Source organism: Coptis chinensis, chromosome 9 (assembly GCF_015680905.1).
Source record: "Coptis chinensis isolate HL-2020 chromosome 9, ASM1568090v1, whole genome shotgun sequence".
Taxonomy (NCBI): domain Eukaryota; kingdom Viridiplantae; phylum Streptophyta; class Magnoliopsida; order Ranunculales; family Ranunculaceae; genus Coptis; species Coptis chinensis.
The window spans coordinates 51,032,593-51,043,830 of NC_141464.1; the positions used below are offsets into that span (position 1 = coordinate 51,032,593).

At 36.1% G+C, this 11,238-nt stretch overlaps 1 pseudogene across 1 annotated transcript; it reads left to right on the forward strand.

The window, feature by feature from the left end:
* Window positions 1-2,286: 2,286 nt before the first annotated feature.
* On the forward strand, window positions 2,287-3,718 carry LOC147476545 (zinc finger CCCH domain-containing protein 2 pseudogene; annotated as a pseudogene). Its single transcript, XR_015207715.1, has one exon. The product of XR_015207715.1 is annotated as a zinc finger CCCH domain-containing protein 2 pseudogene (transcript).
* The last annotated feature ends 7,520 nt before the right edge of the window (window positions 3,719-11,238 follow it).

The following is an 11,238-nucleotide window of genomic DNA, read 5'->3' on the forward strand; positions in this document are numbered from 1 at the left end:
CATAGTAGTCATACACAGTAAGATTTCAGGCCTATCGGACGGTGGGATGTCAGTCGAGCCATGGAAAGACGATTATCTTGGTATTAGTTAAGTACTAAATGGAAAATGGTTTATTTTATGAGTTTATTTTTGTTTTCAGTTATTGTGCATGATTTTATACAACATGGAATTTGTTATGTATCTATCTCAAGTGTGATTTTGATAATATTGGTACGTTGGCATGACAATTGAGTTAGTTTGTGAAAAACGTAATTCTTTGGAGTGAAATAAGAAATATTGCATGGGAAGACTATTTGATCTTGGATCATTTAAGAGCTACATAAAACTTGATTTCAAACCTTAAAGGATTTGGATACGTAGACAACTTTGTAGTAAAGTGCAGCTTTTATATTAAATATTATGTAATTAGTGTATTTACTAGTGTAACTAATGCTTATGATAGTCAGACATTTACAGATATGATGTAAAGTGTTATGCTTATGTGGCAAGAAACTGCATGCATCTACTTAAGCGATAAACTATCTAGTGAGTCTCGAAAGGTAAGAGGAACTACACGTCTTGATGCACGTTAGTGGTTCAATGGCATTAATGTTTTTTTTTTTTTTGTTGAAATTAAATTGGGACCATGCCGTGTTATTTATGTTGAAATGGTACTGAATGTTAATATATTGCTAGTGGTGGTGATACCCAAAGAAACTACGGGTTTCCAAAGTGGACATAGAGAATGAAATTGGAGAAAGTTATATTTTGTTTAAATAATGGTTTAGTGTTTTTATGATTCTATTTGTATTGTATAAGACATGTATTAGGGTGTCTGGAATGTTGTTCGTATATAAATTGTTTCTTTTGATTTGAGGATTGGCTACTTGATTTAACTGGCATTTGTCGAGATAGTTAATTATCCGGTTCCATGAATCAGTATATCTTTTAATAGTTGGGTTTACGGCTGAGGTTTTAATATATTAAATGGAAGTATAGTATTTGATTTTCATATTATGATAGGTTTTAAATTTATGAAATGTTGGAAATACAGAGAAAACTCTGCCGAATATTTTTTAGAATGCGATGTTTAGATGTTGTTTTATATTTTAGTTCTAGTTTGGACTTGTGTGAGTCAAACCCATTCACGTCTTGGTTTATTATATTGTTGAATATTCAGACCGAGTTTTTTTATCTGAATATTCAATTGTCTAAAAAATTGGGGCGTGACAATAAATAGACCTAACAATTTCATATTTTCATACAAGCTAATTGTTGCATATATCCCACTTAGTAAATAAATAAATATAACAATGAATTACAACTCTAACATTAGTCCATTAGAAAATTAGAAAGACAAAGAAAAGGAAATAAGAATATTCGAGCCAAATTAAGCTATATTTGAAGCCCTCAACATGATTAGGTTCAACGGAGTTTCTATCATCACCCTAAACTTCCGACTCCAAACTCCAAAGTTGATTTTGCCAATGTCTAGCTAGTGTTGTTGAAGAACTCCTGCAATTAAAACAATAACGAACTACCACCAAGCAAGCACATTAGGATGCAATATCCTCAAATCGCACCCAAAGATACATACTGTGTCGAGCATAGGAACTAAGGGCCCAAATCTATATAAATTCTTTCAAGCCCATAAATCCAATCCCGCCATAAACAAATATAAGTAATTGGAATGAGAGCCCAATTTTAAAAAAAAATTCGCTCTAAGTCCACTTGAATTTTAATTTTGCTCTAAGTCCAAATATACGGGCTGACATCATTATATAAATTTAAATTTTCATATGTAAAATACTGTGCAAATTTAATTTTACATATGTAAATTGAAATTTGCATATTTAAAAATACTATGTAAATTTTCATTTTTCATATGAAAATTTAAAGGGATCGGACGATAGCCTGGTTTGTTTTTGAGCTGAAATTATTAACCAAAATGTGTCATTGAGCCAAAATTAGATGTAAAAATTGATGACATAAGGTGACGTCAATCCACTTTTGGATTTACTGTGAAATTAAAAGGTACCCAGACTTATGGTAAAATTATTATTGGGTTTTGTCATTGGGCTGTAATATCTGAGAAGCAAATAACTGGTGTAAACCGTAATGACAATTTAATTCGATGTTTGGTGGACAAAGTGGAGAATGACTATTCATTAAGAGCTGACACATGTAGGGTGTGCATGTATGCACCAAATACAAAGCAGACACGCATATCACCCCCCATACCTCACACCACTCTCAACGTCATTTCTTATGAATGTTAACTCAACCCTTCTCTTTTTAAGCCTTCAACAACTCCACTGCTCTCCATCACACCTCATTCCCTCAAATCTCTAATGGCTTATACTATTTTCGCTACATAGTTGTATTTTTTGTCTTCAACTCATTCTTATTCATATGGCAAAGATGTCTAGCATTTGTGAAGAACACTCTTATCCATTTTACTCTACCAAAAATACCCTCAAAGACATCATTCTTCCACCAAGAAAGCTACTCAACAAATCAAAACACTCCATGGAAGAATTCCCAGCAAGTGGATGTGATGATTATGAGGAAGAAAGTGATCCATACTCAAGCGATGAGTTCCGAATGTATGAATTCAAGATTCGTAGGTGCATGCGAAGCCGTAGTCATGACTGGACTGATTGTCCATTCGCTCACCCTGGTGAAAAGGCAAGGCGAAGAGACCCTCGACGTTTTCATTACTCTGGCAATGCTTGTGCTGATTTTCGCCATGGAACTTGTCCTCGAGGCGATTCTTGTGAGTTTGCTCATGGAGTTTTCGAATGTTGGCTACATCCAGCTAGGTATAGGACTCATGCTTGCAAAGATGGCAGGAATTGTACTAGAAAAGTATGTTTCTTTGCACACACTCCTCGCCACCTCCGCGTCTTGCCTTTGAGTTCTTGTTCTCCATCAAGTTCGATGTCAAATCATTTGAGTTCTTGTTCTCCATCAAGTTCGATGTCAAATCATTGTTGCTATTTTTGTCATTCAATGGCGTCTTCGCCGACTTCTACTTTAATGGGTCTTTCTCATTTATCACCACCAATATCTCCAAAACTCTCTTCACCTATCTCTCCAAGTTCAAACAAGGAAGGTGGTTATTCTTTACTTTCTCGATTTAATGAGGCTTCAATATTAAGTCCTAATTCAAGTTTCTCGGCTAGTACTAAACGATCTGTTTCAGAGTATTTGAGTTACAAGTGTGTTCCTATGGAACTTGTCAACTCTTTGCAAACTCTAGATCTGAGCTCAGTAGCTTGTCCAAGTTCTGGTACTGAAAATTTGTCATGGGGTGATGGTGTTTTTTCTCCAGAATATGAGGATCAACTCCAATTCTGTCTCTCCCCGAGTACTTTAAATGTGCCTGCTAGATCAAGGGATAATTTTATTAATGAAGATGGTTTGAACAGCAATGGTGGTAGTACTGGACCTGATATTGGCTGGGTGAATGAGCTGGTTATGTAAATGGCGATTAATTATGATGTGAAGGTGATCAAGTCAGGCTGTGAATACAGTAATATGTGATTGCTGATTTTTATTTTATTTTGATTTTAGGTGTTCTTCATTCTTATATGTTAATTTGGCCATGTAATTAAGTTCAAGGGAGTGTGCGAGTCTGTAGTGTCAATTGTTGAGTCTTAATAATTAGTTCTTCATGAATGCCTATTAAGTTGACCCAACTCGGTCAATTCATAATAATATCTTTAGATTTTCTTCAGCACTTCTTTTTCTGGTCTATAGAACTGAGATATATCTTAGTTATTTAAGCTAATGCAAATTCAGCTTAAGCTTTGACTTTGGTTTGACTAGTCAATTGGGTTTTATTAACTGTAAAATGCTAACATTTCTCTTTTTTTTCGATAATAAGAAAAATGCTAACATTTCTCACGTCCTAGTAACATTTTCTTATGTTGGCCGGTTTATTTTTATGCTCTCATCATTCTAAATATTTAATCGTGATAATATGGTTCACAAAATTTGAGTTTCTTTAATTGGTATCTTAAATGTCTCTAAGCAACCTGACGATGCTTTGATTCTTAGTTATCGAAAAATTGAAAAGCTGTAACTGTGCGGTAACTGTGCTACTGTTGCACCCGTAGTACAAGAAGTTACAAAAATTACAATGCCTGTTGAAATATATTTACTTTTGATATGGGATCAAGTATTCAAGTGATCAACAATTTTTCTTGAATTATGGTTGCACCCTTGAGTTCTTGACGACACCATAGTGTCAAGAACCAGAGCATGTGCAGGATGGAGAGAGGGGGAGTACAAAAATTTCTCAATATATAAGGCTTCGCCCCTTCAAAAAGTTTGACGATCGGATAGTGTACTGCCTGAGCATGTATGCAAGTGATTCAAATGCAGTTGCTAAGCGATTCAAGTATTCAACTCATATTGCATAAGCGATTCCATGTAACGTTAGAAACTTATCACGAAAATAGTGCCTTCAACTTTCCATAAAATCATGCTTTAAAGCTTCCCACTTCACACCGAGCATCTCTCAGTCTTACTCTGTGACTAAATTCATAATTTAGCCGACACTAATATCCTGGAAAGTCCACGTGGCACTCATGCAAACGTTAGTAACGTATCGTGTCGTGCATGCGGGAGGGAGGGAGTCATGGAGTCACGTTTTAGAAGCGTGCGTGGTAAATGGGATTTTTCAGTTTCATAAAACGACACGTGTAATGACATGCGCTAAGATTCTAAGAAGATAGGGAGGAATCATTTTGTCGAGATCTATGCAACAGTACAGTTACGACTACGTTACTACGGTAGAAGTACGAAAAAAATTCCAATTCAGATGGAGTTCATGTGCCGGTAATTTTGTTAAAGTTTTGACCATGCCCATGAATGTGGAATCAGTTTGGAACTTTGGATTTACCTCGAATGGCTCTCACAAGATGACAAGAGGTAAGCTGATTGGTTTGATTTGTCTGCACGTACACGTGGCAACTTCTATAACTGACAAGAAAACCAAATTCACCAACTTAATATTGCATTTGGACCAATTTAAATGAAGATGCTAGCTTAGCATAAAAACTAGAGTAAAACTATTTTAGCACCTTAAAAACACGTTCAAATGTAGGTTCTATATACGGGGTGCTATATTCATACTCATGAAAAAGTTTTACCCCGTGAACATTAAATAACGTAGCATGATGTGCATAAGTGCATTCAATCACGCGTGCAATCAATTATCCTGCGTTGCTACTTTTGTTGCAGCACATGACTACATGTTTCCTTGGATAGAAGCTTATCGTAAAATATGGCAATATATAGGAATGGTAAGACTCAATGCCCATAATTGGTGTTTGTTTGGGATGGAGGGGGCAGCAGCCAGTACTGAAGGTGAAGGCATGGTGTTCGGTAGTTGGGGCTTTTCAAAAAGAAATATGGTCTAGAGGGTGCACCCCATGCTAAACTGACCTGTCTGTAAATGAGGTAAGGTCCCTCCACCTCTATATCTCTATATTCTTGTGATTGTCTGACTGACAGAGTAACAAATTTCATTTATATAATTTAGCTCTAGCAAGCCTCTCTGCCCATCCCCCATTCCTTGATGACACGTCTTTTGGTGTTCTATCTGCTAGCATTGACAGGTGCACATAACCAACAATCTAACAGTACATCAAGCTAACGATAGGCTCCAAGGTGTTGGTTTTACAGTTTCTGATACTAGACTTGAAAATTGTAACTTCAAATTGAAGACTTAGTGACTGGTCGGACCGAGCTAAATGTTGGAACTTTTTCTATGCTTCATTCTACTCCTTGGTAGGAGCTGCATCATTTTTTAAAGCATATATTTTATGAAAAATATTTTATTGAGTTCGAAAATAAAAAAGTTAAAAATAGTTCTATGAAATATATTGTCAAATATGTTTTAGTGAATATTTCTGATGATCTTTATTAATGTTTCCTGTAGTATATATACATGAATACAAAGATCTCCTAGATCTACATATCTAGAAAAAGATAATACACTTACTAAGATTACAAGATACTTGCTAATATATCTATATCCTATAAAATACTTGCTAATACTAAACATAATAACAAATTGTTACTCTAACACCCCCCCTCAAGTTGGTGCGTGGATATCGCACATGCCCAACTTGAAAAGAGTTAAGCGCGCGGGCGCGCTTGGATATGCCTAGACAAAGGCGCGCCCCACGCTTTTGTCTTGACGAACCTCTAGGTGGTTGGATATGCCTGGACAAAGGCGCGCCCCATGCTCTTGTCTTGACGAACCTCTAGGTGGTTGAGCACGCCCCGTGCTTGGATATGCCTGGACAAAGGCGCGCCCTGCGCCCTACATACCTTATTTCAGCACCCCCTCAAGTCGGTGCGTGGATATCGCATATACCCAACTTGACAAGAGAATTATTAAACACCTTGCTAGCCACTGCTTTAGTAAGGATATCTGCTAGTTGGTCTTCAGACTTTACAAATGGAAAAGTAATAATTCCAGCTTCAAGTTTCTCTTTGATAAAATGTCTATCAATCTCCACATGCTTCGTCCGATCATGTTGAACAAGATTATGAGCTATCTATATAGCTGACGTATTGTCACAATATAGATTCATTTCCACTCTTGGTTTAAAACCCAAGTCCTTCAACAGATTTCTCAACCACAGCAACTCACATACCCCATATGCCATACCTCTATATTCAGCTTCAACACTTGATCTTGATACTACTGGCTGTTTTTTACTCCTCCAAGTCATATGGTTTATGCCTACAAAAGTGAAGTATCCTGAGGTAGACCTTCTGTTGTCGGCTGAACCTGCCCAATCTGCATCAGTGTAGTCTTCTACTTTTAGGTGATCATGTTTCGAGAACAATAAGTCTTTACCCGGAGCAGATTTCAAATATCTCAATATGCGCTCTACAGCATCCATATGAGGTTTCGTGAGTCATGCACGAATTGACTCATGACACTAACAGCATACGCAATATCTGGCCTGGTATGCGATAAATAGATCAGTTTCCCTACAACCTTCTGATATCTCCCCTTATCGGTTGGAGTTGCATTCAAACACAAAAATAGCTTGTGGTTCTGCTCAATGGGAGTATCAACTGGCTTACATCCGAGCATTCTCGTCTCAGATAATAAATCAAGAATGTATTTCCGTTACCATTCTTTGATCAGGCTACCTCAATCCCAAGGAAATATTTAAGGTCTCCGAGCTGTTTCATTTCAAATTCAGAAGCCAGATATTGTTGTAAGCTAGAAATCTCCTCATGATCATCACCTGTCACCATCATATCATCAACATAGATAATCAAAGTAGTGATTTTACCTCTTTTATGTTTTAAAAACAAAGTGTGATTCGAGTTGCTTTGTTTGTAGCCGAACTTCTTCATAGACTTGGTAAACCTGCCAAACCAAGCTCTTGGGGACTGTTTTAACTCATACAATGCTTTCTTTAGTTTACAGACCATTGTTGTATATGAGTATTCTGGTATACCTGGGGGAGGATCCATATATACTTATTCAGTAAGATCTCCATGCAAGAAAGCATTTTTTACATCAAACTGAAGAAGAGGCCAATCTTTATTAGATGCTAATGACAAAAGTACTATCACAGTATTGAGTTTAGCAACCGGTGCAAAAGTTTCTTGATAATCAACACCATAAGATTGTGTATACCCTTTCGCAACTAGCCAAGCTTTGTATCTCTCAATAGCCCCATCTGCTTTGAGCTTGACTGTAGATACCCATCTGCACCACTGTCTTCTTTCCCTTTGGTAAGATTACAAGTTCCCAAGTGGCATTCTTTTTCAATGCTGCCATTTCTTCTGCCATAGCTTTGGTCCATCTAGAATCTGCTAAAGCTTCCTGCATTTTACTAGGAATAGAGACAGATGATAATTGGAATACATAAGATGCATATGACTTGGACAACTTGTGAGATGACACATGGTTGCTTATGGGATATTTCACTTTAGCTTTAGGATCAAGTTCATATTGAATTGGTGGTTGGCCACGGTTAGATCGAGGTGGAAGATGATATTGAACTAGTTCAGAATTAAGACTAGGTAGATTAGCATCATGAATATTAGAATCACCAACATTATGAGTATTGAAATTAACACTACTACAGAAAATGTAATATACCACTGTTTTTAAACCGTGATATCAGCTGGTGGTAAATACTTTTAGCAAAATCGTGGTATAAACTTGTACTTATTAACCACGGTTTTAAACTTGTACTTATTAACCACGGTTTTTCTTAGAACCGTGGTAATAGCGATTTCAAAACCGTGGTATTAGACCATTACGAAGTATTGATATTTTTAGAAACTGTGGTATAAAGTCACCATATTTGTTACTCTTTTATCATAACCGTGGTATATAAATTTTTTATTTAAAAAAAAATCCCTGGTTTTTTAAATATTCCAATCACCTCACACAGTGCCTTCATAAAATTGTTATGCATATCACATTCCATTTCATCACAAATTCAAAACACCATAATCAAATTCCAATCGAAAATCCAAATATATATATAAAGAACCCAACCAACTTATTCCATCTTGTTCTGTATTGCAATGAAAGAATAACAATAGAAAAAAAAAACATATAATTCACTAAAACTATAATAATAATAGAGTCAGGCGATACCTCTAATAGGTCTTTTGGAGAAGATTGGATCATTGGATCCGTCTTAGGAGGTAATGTACTATCATGGACTTGATCTTCACATCGACTTCTTCTACTGAGTTTTTATCACTAGGTGATTGTGGTCTCGATAAATCAAAGACCAGTATATCATCATGATTCTGTATTTCATTTCTATTCTCCCCCTGAAGTGAAAAATCAGTGATCTCCGCATAAAAAAGTTCGTGTTCATGGAAAATGACATCCATTGAGACAGATTTTTTTTTAGAAGATGGATGATAACACTTATAACCCTTCTGAGTTGAGCTATACCCAACAAAGACACACTTCAACGCACGTGGATCAAGTTTGGTGCGTTGTTATGTATGTAAGTGAACATACACCACACACCCGAAGATATAGGGTGCTAAATGAACAATGGGCGGAAGCGTACAGTGATCAGAAAGCACATATAAGGGTCTCCGAAATTGGACAACACTAGAAGGTGTACGATTCATCAAGTAAACATCAGAGGTCAAAGCTTCGCCCCATAAGTGAGATGGGACATGACCACCAATTAATAAAGACCGAGTGACCTCTAAAAGATGTCGTTTTTTCGATTCGCAACCCCATTTTCTTTGGGGAATAAGAGCAAGAGGTTTGATGTAGAATACCAGCCGAATGCATAAAGCCAGTCAATTCCTTTTTGAAATACTCACCCCCAATATCAGAGCAAACAACCTTTACAGAGATTCCAAACTGTGTGAGCACCATCTGACGGAAAAGGGGAAAAACTGTACAGACATCACTTTTATGTTTCAAAAAATATACCTAGGTCATCCAAGTGCAGTCATCGACAAAAGTAATAAACTATTTCATCCCGTTATGTGTAGGATGTGGGGCAGGACCCAAACATCTGAATGAACTAAAGAAAAAGGAGCATCAGCTCTATTATCACTCTAAGAGAAAACAGTACGATGGCTTTTCGCTATTACACAGGTTTCACAAGCAAAATCAGAAAGACTACAACCATTAAATAAAGATGGAAATAATCTCCTAAGATAACCAAATGAGGGATGTCCTAGTCGTCTATGCCAAAGCCAAATCTCGCATTTTTTTTAATTAACCTTATCATCACTCATAACATGAGCTTGAACTCCTTGATTGGACCGTTGACAACCATCCTCTAGATAGTACAATCCTCCACTTTGTTTACCACTGCCAATATTCTCCTTGGTAAGGGTGTTCTGAAAAATACAGTGAGTAGGAAAGAATAAGGCAACACAATTATGAGATTTGGTTAATTGGCTAATAGAGAGAAGGTTATAGTTTATTGATAGAACAAATAAAACATCATGGATAGATAAAGAAGGGGACAGAGGTACAATGCCAACACCAACAACTGGAGATGACACACCATTAGCATTAGTAATGACTGATTTGGAACAACTAGAGGATCGAGAAATGGTGTCACACCCCAAATTTCCAGACAATATTTAAAACAATTATATTTAATTATCTGGAAACCCGGGGTGAAACAAAATCCAAAACCTTGTTATCAAACATGATATATACAAAACTGAAATCAAAAGAAAACTAAAAGGAACAATCTTTAAATTACATTATTAAACTACAAAGAAACTAACAAACTCTATTACATCTGTCTTAAAACAAAACCGTACCCTTTAGAAAATCTTAAACCAGAAGACTCCAAGAGCAACTCCAAATCACGTGTCCTTATCCACTACACTCCACCATCTATGTTCCCAAGAACACACCCACGTTGCAAAACAAAGCAAACATGGGTCAGCAAATTGAATTTGCTGGTATGAGTAGACTAACAACAAAATATATATAATAATATTTCAAATTAATAAATATAACATTACCAACCATTTCAACTTGGAAGACAATATAGTTTCGTTTTCCAAAATTCTAAGAATCTCATATAACAACTCATCATTCTCACTTTCCAAAATAACTCACAACATAAATACCACTTACATTCTATTTATTAAATGCACATAGGATAACCTAATTAAATGTGAGTTTGGTATACTTTACCTTTAAGCCAACACGTCGTCTTAGGGTAGGATATTTACGTCCCTACAGAAAAGATTAATAGATCCTACCCTTCTGCAAAACGGAGTTAGACATCACAATAAAATGATTTATTTCAGTCAGTCAAATTTCCATTCATAACCAAACCTCATTTAAGACATTTAAGTCTAATTGATATAACCTGGTTCGTCCCACATATTTGGGGAATACCACTTATCATAATACCTATATCAAGGGTAGTCATTCATATGACATCATTACGTCATAAAGTTTCTGCGTGCATAACCATAGATCTCAGACTATCACAAGTCATTAATATTTTCGTAATAACATATCAAGTTATAGTCATTTCGCAGTCACATAGAAACCACAATCATTTACTAATATTATTCACAGTCACACTTCACATCCATAACATCACACAATTCATATACTTTTACTTAAAAACCATTCGTCTACTTATGAGAATGGGGAAATATCACACCCAAGGAGTACATTCATCCCTTGTGAGTATCAACTCATACAAACCACACATAAATTTCACATAAGAAATCATATACATCATAATA